General features: G+C 43.3%; 1 pseudogene across 1 annotated transcript; it reads left to right on the top strand.

The window, feature by feature from the left end:
- Window positions 1–9,631: 9,631 nt before the first annotated feature.
- On the top strand, window positions 9,632–10,866 carry LOC308262242 (phosphatidylinositol 5-phosphate 4-kinase type-2 beta-like; annotated as a pseudogene). Its single transcript has one exon. The product of its transcript is annotated as a phosphatidylinositol 5-phosphate 4-kinase type-2 beta-like (transcript).
- Window positions 10,867–11,106: the final 240 nt, after the last annotated feature.

Raw genomic sequence — 11,106 nt, forward strand, 5'->3', positions numbered from 1 at the left:
TATGACATCAGTGAAATGAAAACATCAGTAAAGCATTCCCTCCACATCTCCTCTCAGGGATGCTCAGAGGTTTCTATGCACAGCACATTCTGTACCACGTTGGAATAAAGCAGCAGATTGTGAGGTCATGAACAGAGTGTGGCTGAGCCTAGCAAGCAAGGATCTGGCAGGTCCAATGACTCAGGCATCCTTCATCACCAGAGATCAGTGATATCTGTCAGGATAATGCCCAGGAGGCTAGCACAGGACATGCTGGGCATCACTGACCCCTATTGGTGGGTCTTAGGTGATGACCTACATGGATATATATCTTAAAATAAGTGCTTTGATCTCTTCTACATGTGATGTTTTAATATTGGAGGTTTAAACATTGTTAACAGGAAAGCATAAATTATGGAAGAGAATTGGAAACTATAGAAAAGTAAAGAGAAAAATTATTTTTACTGTGTCATCAACCCTTAGCATTTTTTTTTTCTGTTTGCTATTTAGCCTTTAATATATGCAGACAGAGGTGTTAAAGCAAAACTGGCCTTGTACTACATTTTCACTTTTCTGACTTGATTTTTTGACTTGTCAGTGTGTCAGGAACAATCTTTCGAGTCATTAATCATTCTTTGGGAATAAGAACTTTAATGTGTCAAAGGGCCCTGTCATGGCAGCTGCCAGCATGGCACAGGAGGAAGTTGCTGGGAAGGCTATTTCCACACCAGGGAAGCAGCATTAAGTTTTAAATGTACTTCTATGTGTAGATGCTAATTCAACAATAGCTTTTAGCTGCGACTGTTTGACGTGCAGAAGTCCATGATACGATGTATCCTTGTTAACCACTTCTCTGTTATTGCTCATTTAGATTCCTTCAAATTCTTCACCACAAATAAACACTGCTCTGTATTGTTCACTAGGATGAATAACAATGAAACAGGTCAGGCTTAGTCCTTCCTAATAGTATGTATATTTAAATAAATAAAGATAAAAGCAGGGTGGCTGGGATGTAAAATCCAACACACGCAGCACTGAGAAAAGGCAGCCAAGGAAAAAAATTCTAACGCATATAACGTGCAGGATGGGAAAAAATGCATCATAAACCAGCGAGAAAGGCATGTTGTTTAATAAGTGGTGCTGAGAAAGCCTGACCTCATACTGTATCTGCAGAGTAAAATTCATGTAGCATAATAGAGCAGATCTCTAAAAATCAAAGTCAGGGGAATACTAGAATACAGTGGAAATGAGTACTTGTTCTCAGAGTTTAGCAAGACTAAGCATTAATGCAATGGAATAAATCAAGTGGAAAATGATACATATGTCCAGATAAATATATAATTTAAATGCACATGTAGTTTATGTCCCATAGGTATCATAGATGAACAGTGAATAAAACAAATGTGCCAATCATCTCAAAAATAAGTATGTTCTGAAGGATGAAGTGAGGTAAGGAGATATGAAATGGCCTGCATTTCCTCTATTGTCTGTGGTCACCCGGTGCCAAGACCGCCTGCTGCCTCGGCATCTTTGTGTTGAGACCCCACTCCACATAGCCAATTGGCAACAAGCCCCGAGAAGGGGGTGTCGTCTCTGGCCAAAGTACCCCCCACTTTTAGATACCCTTCATGACTATTATTCTCTTGGTAATGATTCCTTTTAACTCTCTACACGAATTGCTCCGGTGATGTGAGATCAGGACTATGAAAGAAATTGAGTCCGTGGAAATAAATTCTCTAATAATTTGTCTAAACGCCCTTGGCTTTGCTCAATAGTAATGAAAAACTGGCCAGAACTCAGATGCTGTGATAAGCATTCCAGCTGCAGCAATCACAAATGGTCTCCGACCCTCATTCCTATCACTAACTTAGGTTAAGCCATTAACTCGGTAACCGGTAGCTCAGTTTAAGGTAACTCTGTTTACCCTTGAGATCCTGCCTAGAGACAGAGAAGATAAAACTTTGTGTGTGACTTCAAAGCAATTTAGTTGATGAACAACTTAGTTGCCCAACTACAATAGAGCCGAAGGAAAAAGATTGTTGACTTTTACGCCCAGTATGAGCATTCCCCGAGACGGAGAGACTGGCCGCATGGTTAGAAATGAATATGACAAAATAAAGGACAGATGTTCTAAATATATATGTATGAAGGAAAGGAAATACCGTAAGAGTAAGAAAAGCATTTTTGCATGAAGAAGAGCTTATCATAAGAACGTCCCAACTGGGAAAGAAAGGAATTAGAAAGTTAGAAGCAGGTTGCAGAGGGTTTGTGACAGGGAAATGGATTATTAAAGATGAATAGGCTTTTAATAGGCTTGTTGTCTAAAGAAGAGTGTTCAGCAGTTAAGGAAATATATCTGACAACTAAATCCAAGAACTTCATGGTGTTGTTTGTGGTGTTTTATTTGCCAAGCTGTGTTGTGAGTTTTTGTAAGCTTTCAGACTTCAGAAGGCAAGGCGGATGAGATCTTAGAGACTCCCATCGCATCTCCCTGGACCGCCATATCTCCCCATGCTTGTCATATGGATATAGATGGAAACTTCAAAAAAGAAAGCAAAAGAAGATTCCATGAGAAGGCGTATTCTCCAAGCCCTGGGCCTTGGGCGTGCCTGTATTTCCTCTGGAAGTTACCCTTTGGACCTGCTCTGCTGCAATATCGGAAGAAAGATCCGGAGTTAATCTCCTAAATGCTGGACTAGTCATGTACTTTGTTTGCGTGTAATTCACTATTGTTTTGCTGTGATTACGCCCCTTTTCTTTTTTCTCCTGTCATTAATCTCACTGGTGAAGGGTATAAATTTTTCTGGGTTCCTGTAATAAATTGTCATTGGCTCAAGAAGCCTTTGTCCATATCAGATTCTTTCTAGAGAGCGCCGTCACTAGGAACTCTTAGTTCCTAGAAGGGAAAGAATCGCTGCAGGAAAGAGGCTGCAGTACTTCACTCTAATCCTTCCCCATCTTTGCTGAGATTCTCGACCATGAGTGGACTCGCGCCCCAATTAGACTGAGCTGGTTTGCGACAACCCGGCAACATTCATTTTGATTTCAATTGTATGGGTAGCTGCCACAGGGTTTTCAAAGGCATCCTTTAGGTTGTGGTCCATGAATGGTGAAAGACAAGATCTCCAAGCTGTTCTTTGCTCTGTACTGTTTAGTGCATATGATGGAGAATTTTTAGCTGGGCATGTTTGTGCACATGTAAAATCCCAGGACTTGGGAGGCCGAGACTGGAGGATCAGAGGTTCAAGGGGGGCCTCAGCAACTTAGTGAGACTCTCTCTCAGCAACCCAGAGATACCCACCCTGTTTTTCCAATTGAAAAGTAAAAGAGGGCTGGGAGTGTAGTTCAGGGGTAGAATGGCCCTGAGTTCAATGCTTAGCAACACACACACACACACACACACACACACACACACACGAAGAATTTTGTGCCTGTTTTACTCTACTCCTCCATTCCTGCTTCCTTGGTGAATACACTCTGTGATTGTGTGCCTGGATTACATTATAAAATTATTTTGCATTCCTTTTCTGTAAACATACTTGAAAATTTTATTTTTGTAGCCATATTTTCTTTTGGATTTAGCCTTTAAACTGATATTAGGACTCATTGCAGATGCTATGTGAGGATTTCCCCGTATCCTGTGCACATGGTCTCCAACATAGGATTTCACAACCTCACGATGATGCAAAAACAATAGCCATTCAGGAGAAACCATACTTGGGGTTTTGAATTTGGTTCTTTTTTTGCCAGGGCCAATGATACAGGGTACACATCAGGTGCTCTTGAGAAATGAATAACTGGTACCCGACTGTGGGCTATGGTTCTAAGTGATGGTTTCATAGGTTAGGTGTATTAAATGTATTTTCTCATTAATGATCAGTTTAACTTAAGGTGGGTTTGTTGTGATGTTAACTGGATAATCTATGCTTAGTTTTTATTCTTATTGTGCTTAAAATTTATGTACATCTTTAAATGCTTTTTTCTGAACTAAGAATATATATATGTATACACACACACACACACACACACACACACACACACAGCATCTGAGTTTTTATCTTTGTGTTAATGTCTTTTGCTTGGTTTTGCCCATAAATAGTAACTTGGCCATGGAAAATTCTTGAGATCTAATCTTTTATCTTCATATACTTTTAGTTACTACTTTTTTAATTTTTTGTCTTTATTCCTGCAATTCAAAAAAAATGCCAGAATGTTTTAGATGTACACCTGTTTCCATTAATATTGATATTAGTATTAATATTGTGGGATGGATGGTAGATCATATATATATATATATATATATATATATACCTTGGGAATATTTTTATTATATTATTATATTTATTTCTTATTGAATTATTATTATTATTATTATTATTATTATTATTATTATTATGGTTGAACCTAGGGGCATTCTCTCTCTGATCTACACACTCCCCAGTCCTATTTTATTTTTTATGTTTAAAACAGCATCTCACTAAGTTGCAGAGGGCTTCACTAAGTTGCTGAGTCTGGTCTTGAGCCCATAATCTTCCTGTCTCAGCCTCCCAAGCGCTGTGATTACAGATGTGTGCCACCACTGTATTTATTTTGTTTTAGGGTTTTCCTCCCTTAGGAAAACTCACACCTCTTTGGCTCAGTCTTTGTTCTTTATCTTCTGTATCTTATATATTTTCTCATTAATGTATTCTCTTCACCTCTTCTGCTTTCTAGGAAAACAACTCATTTTTTCTAAATATCCTTGATTTAGTGTTTGTGGAAATTTCACTTTTTTTTTCCAGTGAAGGTTTTAATTGGACCCTGTATTTCTTTCTTAGCTCATCTGATTTGTTTTCCACCTTAGCTCATCCTCTCCTATAGATTCTGTTTCAAAAAAGGCCACGTATTTTTGTAAAATTACTGAATATCCCTAATAAAATTCTAAAAATGCCTTTGCTATCTGGAGTGAAACAAAGCGATGGTTCTTTTGGGCTTTCCAAGTGATTTCCCTTCTCATCTGTTTTATGCCTTAAAAACATCTTGTGTTTTATTGCGTCTACTTGTCCTAAAGCAAGGACAGAGCTGCACAGAGCTAGTGTTCCGACAGACAAGAACTGTTCTCCCTACCAACCCTCCTCCTGGTCGCTTCATTATCCACTTGGAGCTTAGTAGAATATCTGTGTCAGGACTTCAGACAAAGGTCAAATTCTGTGCACAGACTCCTGGCTAAATCCAGGGTTTATTCAGCTTTCATTGGCATCGGTCCTGCCGAGTTGACTAGTACCGGCTACTTCCCCAACTTCTCCCTATCCCTTCGAACAGATGGCGATGAAGCCATAATGCGCCATATATCCCGCTGCCCGGGCTCCAGCTAAGCCCTGCCAAATGCTTGACTCGGAAGTGACAACAGTCAGAGGCCGTTTCCACTTCTTGTCACCACCCCCCCCCCCAGTTTCTACAATAATGTCTCGTGCCTGGTGACTTTCTAAATGTTTCACTGAATTCTTTATTCAAAGGTCAGACAAAGGTCAAATTCTGTGCACAGAATCCTAGCTACATCTGGGGTTTATGTATGTGCGCAAGCAGTGCACGACGTGGCCCTTTAGATGTTAGAAAAGGATGCTGATGCCGAGGGCAGAGAAGGGCCAGGCTTGGCCAAGTCACAGAGCATCTCTGAGTGCAGGGGGAAGGCTGCCGGCTCTCTGATTGGAGTCCCTCTTTCTTTACTGCCCAATTAGTAGCCACGTGCGGTGATAGGAAGTAAAGGCACATGGAAGGCGTTTAAACTCGATGCTGCATCCACGAAGCTCTTGGAAAAAGAGTCAGAACTCCATCCTCAAAAGATGAATTTTCCATAATGCTGTCTCTGAGTGAACTGAATGTTGTAACAAACTGAGAACCTTCAGGTTAGTTCATTTTCCAAAGTGGTTTTCAAAGGTGTCTTAGCAGTGCCCATCTCGGCCCTTTAGATAGGCTCATTCTACAGGAAGGTCTAGAAATCAGGAATCCAAATTGGATTCCTAAAAGATGAGTCCTCCGCAATGTTCTTTCAGCAAATCGAACACTATACCAACCTGGGAAGCTTCAGGTTAATTAATTTTCTGAAGTGCTACAATGCACTTCATTTCAGAAACCTCCGATGGTTTCTTAACCTGGCACAGGCAAGCCTTTAGATATACTGTACACAGAAGCTCGCAAATATGAATCGCAATCCGATTCTTAAAATCTGACCTGAATTCTTAAAAGTTCATTTCCTTGGGTCTGCTAAACACATTTCTAGTACTCAGTAGCCAGAAATGGCTGGTGGCTGCAGTATGGGCAACACAGATGATAAAACAGTTCCGTCTCCACAGAAAGCTCTTGGGCAGCACTGGCAGAGAACCTGGTTCTGTAGAGGGAGGTAGGACCCACAGGCAGTAAAGAAGAAAGTTGTCTGTATTCGTTTTAAGGTTGATGCGTTTTCTGTGTTTAATACAAAGAAGCAAGTGCGGGCTCAGGTGTGAGCATCGATTCATCTCTATGGGTCTCGTAAATGGCAGAAAATTCTAGGTCTTTATGGTACCTCTATTGCCAGTTTGTTTTTTATTTTAATATGCACTACAACTCTTTATTTTTCAGCTGTGCTTTGAGTAATCATTTAGTGAGAATTTGAAAGAGGCTGTAACAAGGATTGATGGCTAGACAGAGTATTTAAAGAAACCCCAGACTTACAGTACTTTTCTTGAAATGGAACGCTGGTAGTGGAAAATTGGAAAACAAAAATAATGGAAACAAACGAGTGTCAACCATTTCTCTGTAAATTTTTCTATAATTTTTGGCCATTCCATCCCAATAAAAACAAGATCTTTCCTCTGGTGGGCCCATTCCCTCCCGGGAACTGTGCATTGGTGGGTGGACCACGTGACATGGGTCAGCTAATATTCTTTCCCAGTTAAGCACCCAATTCCTTCTACTCATTTCTCTTGTCTTCAAGACACAGATCTCCCTGGTGTTAACCTCCCTGGACTCTGCTCCCCCAACTCCTCCTCCTCTGCCTCCCCAGCCTCAGCCTTGCTAATCTTTAAGATTGGAGGACAGGGCTCTGCAATTCACCCTGCTTCTCCTTGTGTCGTGCTTATTAAGACAACTCTTGGAGGCTTTGCTCCTACTTACTATGGGCTGGGAGAAGGTAAAATGTCCCTAGTACCAGTAAGATGAGAGGGTGAAATTCATGGGAGAAGGAAATGTGTCCACTGAGCTATGACTGTGCCTCCTAGCCACCATCCCTAGACCTGTTGCCCAGAGATTGATATGTACCAACATTTTGATCCTTTTTCTTCCAGAATTGTATAATATGTGTTTTGTATGCTAGGGGATGATCTTTTCTTCAAAGCTAAAAATTGCTACTATTATTGGTAAAAATGAGAAAGACCAGTAATATCAAGATTAATATGGTAGCTAGGCGTAATGGTACATGCTTGTAATCCCAGCATTTGGGAAGTGGAGACCTGGGAGTCACAGTTCACCGACAGCCTCAGATACTTAGCAAGGCCCTTTGCAACTCAGTGAGACCCTATTTTAAAAAATAAAAATACTAAAAAAAATAGGACTGGTAGTGTAGCTCAGAGGTACAATGCTTGTTACCACAAAAAAATTAACATATAACTACATTGAGAAACAATTTGTAAACCATGACTGAAGTTTAACTTACACTAACCCTTTGCCTTAGAAATTTACTTGTAAAATCAGGCCCAGAGAAGTCCTGACTTACATTCACAGGAGCTATGTACAAGAATGTTTTGTGAAACATTATTCAGCATATTCAACTATGTTTCAGACATCAGAAATATGGCAGTGTTATGAACTAGGCAAAGCCCTTGTCTGTACAATGTCAATAAGCAGGTGGAGCCAGGGGTGGAGGCACACATATGTAATCCCAGTACTCAGGAGGTTGAGACAGGAGGGATGCAGGTTCAAAACCAGCCTCAGCAACTTAGCAAGACCTTGTTTCAAAATTTTAAAAAAAAATTAAAAAGGGCTGAATTTATCTTGGAGGTAGAATACCCTGTGTTTAATCCCCATAAAAAGTAGGTAGAAAAAGGATAAATTAAAAACTCAGTGTATATGATGGGCAATGGTAAAAAATAACACGTAGAAAAACAGGGCTAAGAAAGAAGGCAGGTTGATGTTTTATTTAAGACATCAGGAAAGGCTTTGCCAAGAAAGTGACAAGTGAGTGTCTGGTACCCAAAGGAAAGACTCCTGGCAGAGAGGCCAGCCCAGGCCGAGGCCCTGAGGTGAATGTGCACTTTGTGAGTTTAAGGAGCAGGAAGGAGGCTCCTGGGCCCAGGAACAATGGGAAGGGGAGAGGATGAGACCAGAAAGATGCTGAGGATCCAGTCCTGCAGGGTCTGGTGGGCACCATGAAAGACCTTTATGTCTGAATAAGAGAAAGAGCCATCAACTTTTATGCTGCCTTTATACATAAAATTATATTCCCTTACATAAAATTCTACTACCTCCTGTAAGTGGCAGCCTCCCCCAGGCTCCTGACTATGCAACCACTTCCCAGCAGACTCGGTGCTTTGTCTTGTCTCTTCTCCACTGTGCCATCAGCACTGCCAGGGCAGAGGACTTGGCCTATTTGATACCTCACCGTCATCCTAACACCTTGTGCCCATCCCTGATGCCTTTGGGTAGGATCACTCGGGCCAAGAACACAAAGCAGAGAGTTCTGACACTAATACAGTAATCAGTGTGTACTAGCCAGTGTTCTGTCTCTATGACAAATACTGGAGAAGAATCAGATTATAAAAAGAAAAGGTTTATGATGGCTCACAGTTGTGGGGGTTTCGGCCCATGGTCAGCCCCATTGCTTTTGGGCCAGTGGTGAGGAAGGACATCATGGTGGGAGTGCCTGGCAGAGCTGAGAAGAAGGGGCTGGGACTGCGCTATCATCGTCAGGGGTATGCCCCAGTGACCCAAAGGCCTCCCACTCTGCCTCACCTATTCCAGGTCCTACAACCTCCCAAGAGTGTCATGGTCTGAGGGCCGAGCCTGCAACACAGGGGTCTGTGGCCTTCCATGTCCATGCCATGGCCTGAGGGAAGATCAGTGGCTTAGACCCAGCTGCAGCTGTGAAGACATTGTGGGAAAAGCTATAGTGTAATTTTGGAAATGATTTCAGGTCAGTGCAGGAAGGGTTGTGGAACTCTATAATTGTATAAAGCAAATTCCTGGACTTGTTGACAGCTACCCTTTGCATGATCTAAAAGTCCTCTTGATCTTCTAATCAGTGGAGGCTTTGCTGCATCTCAGACGACTGAGCGGCCATAAACAGCCACTGCTAGTGTTGAATTGCACCTACTTCTCACCTGCCTGTGGCTGCGTTCTAGGTCTGTCTCACACTTGTTTCTTTGTGGAACAGCTGAGGCGTCATCTTCAATCTCAGTTAAGGCAGGCAAATTCTGTCTTGGTCTTCACCTGATATCCCCAGCTCACATGACACCACCTGCCGGATAATAGGTGCACAACAATTACCCGTGTGACAGATGACTGCATAGGAAAAGAAGTTCAACAAGTCTTTGTCTTGGACATAGGCTTTAAAAAAGTCTTGTTGAGGTGGGGGTGGGGTCATCGGGGAGGCCTGGGGCACTGGCTGTGCGCTGTCTCCGCTGCTACCCCTGCCCCGGGCATGCTGTCCAACTACACCAGCACCACGGTGGTGGTGGTGGCGCCGCTTAGCACCAGCAAGACCAAGACCAAAAAGAAGCGTTTCGTGAGCCAGAAAGTGAAGCTATTCTGGGCCAGCGAGCCGATCCTCAGCGTCCTGATGTGGGGGGTAAACCACACAATCAATGAGCTGAGCAATGTCCCTGTCCCTGTCATGCTAATGCCAGACGACTTCAAAGCCTCTAGCGAGATCAAGGTGGACAGTCATCTCTTCAGTAAGGAGAACCTCCCCAGCCTCTTTAAGTTTAAGGAGTACTGTCCCATGGTGTTCTGAAATCTCTGCGAGAGGTTTGCAATTGCTGATCGGATTACCAGAACTCAGTGACACGCAGTGCCCCCATCAACAGTGACAGCCAGGGCCGGTGTGGGACATGTTTCCTTGCCACCTGTGATCGGCGCTTTGTCATCAAGACGGTGTCAAGTGAGGATGTGGCTGAGATGCACAGCATCTTAAATATCACCAGTTCATAGTGGAGTGTCACGGCAACAAGCTTTTGCCACAGTTCCTAGGTATGTACCGACTGGCTGTGGACGGCGTGGAAACCTACATGGTGGTCACAGGAATGTGTTCAGCCATCGGCTCACTGCACACCGCAAGTATGAGCTCAATGGTTCTACAGTTGCCAGAGAAGCAAGCGATAAGAAGGCCAAGGACTTGCCCACGTTCAAAGACAATGACTGCCTCAAGGAAGGGCAGAAGCTGCACGTGGGAGAGGAGAGTAAAAAAAACTTCTTGGAGAAACTGAAGCAGAATGTTGAGTTCCTGGCTCAGCTGAAGATCACGGACTACAGTCTGCTACTGGGTATCCATGATGTGGACCAGGTCGAGCAGGAGGACATGGAGGAGCGGGTGGAGGAGGAGGAGTGCAAGAATGACAGGGTGGGTGGCAGCCTGCTGCGCTCCTACGGCACGCCTCCCGACAGCCCTGGCAACCTCCTCAGCTTCCCCTGGTTCTTCGGTACTGGGGAATTTGACCCCTCTGTTGATGTCTATGTCATGAAAACCCATGAAAGTGCCCCCAAGAAGGAGATCTATTTCATGGCCATCACCAATATCCTCACGCCATATGATGCTAAGAAGAAAGCTGCACATGCTGCTAAAATGGTGAAACATGGGCAGGGGCCGAGATCTCGACTGTGAACCCCGAGCAGTAGTCCAAACGCTTCAACGAGTTCATGGCCAGCATCCTGACGTAGTCACCTTCTACCTTCAGCTGGAGCCAGAGAGTGGGATGTGGGGTCAGGATCGGGAGAGATGGACTACGAGGGAGGGTGGGAGCAGCGATGGGTGGGAAGGCTTCATAAAGACTGCACCTTTGCCACTGAGGCAGCCCTGACTGGAAGGAGGGCTGCCGCGTGCACATGCTCACAGGCTGCCACTCACCTGTGTACCCTGAGATTTTGTCTCCTGTTTGATCCAGGTTATAAAGGTACCTT

The sequence above is a fragment of the Muscardinus avellanarius genome (genome assembly GCF_963383645.1).
Source record: "Muscardinus avellanarius genome assembly, chromosome: 4".
NCBI classification, from domain to species: domain Eukaryota; kingdom Metazoa; phylum Chordata; class Mammalia; order Rodentia; family Gliridae; genus Muscardinus; species Muscardinus avellanarius.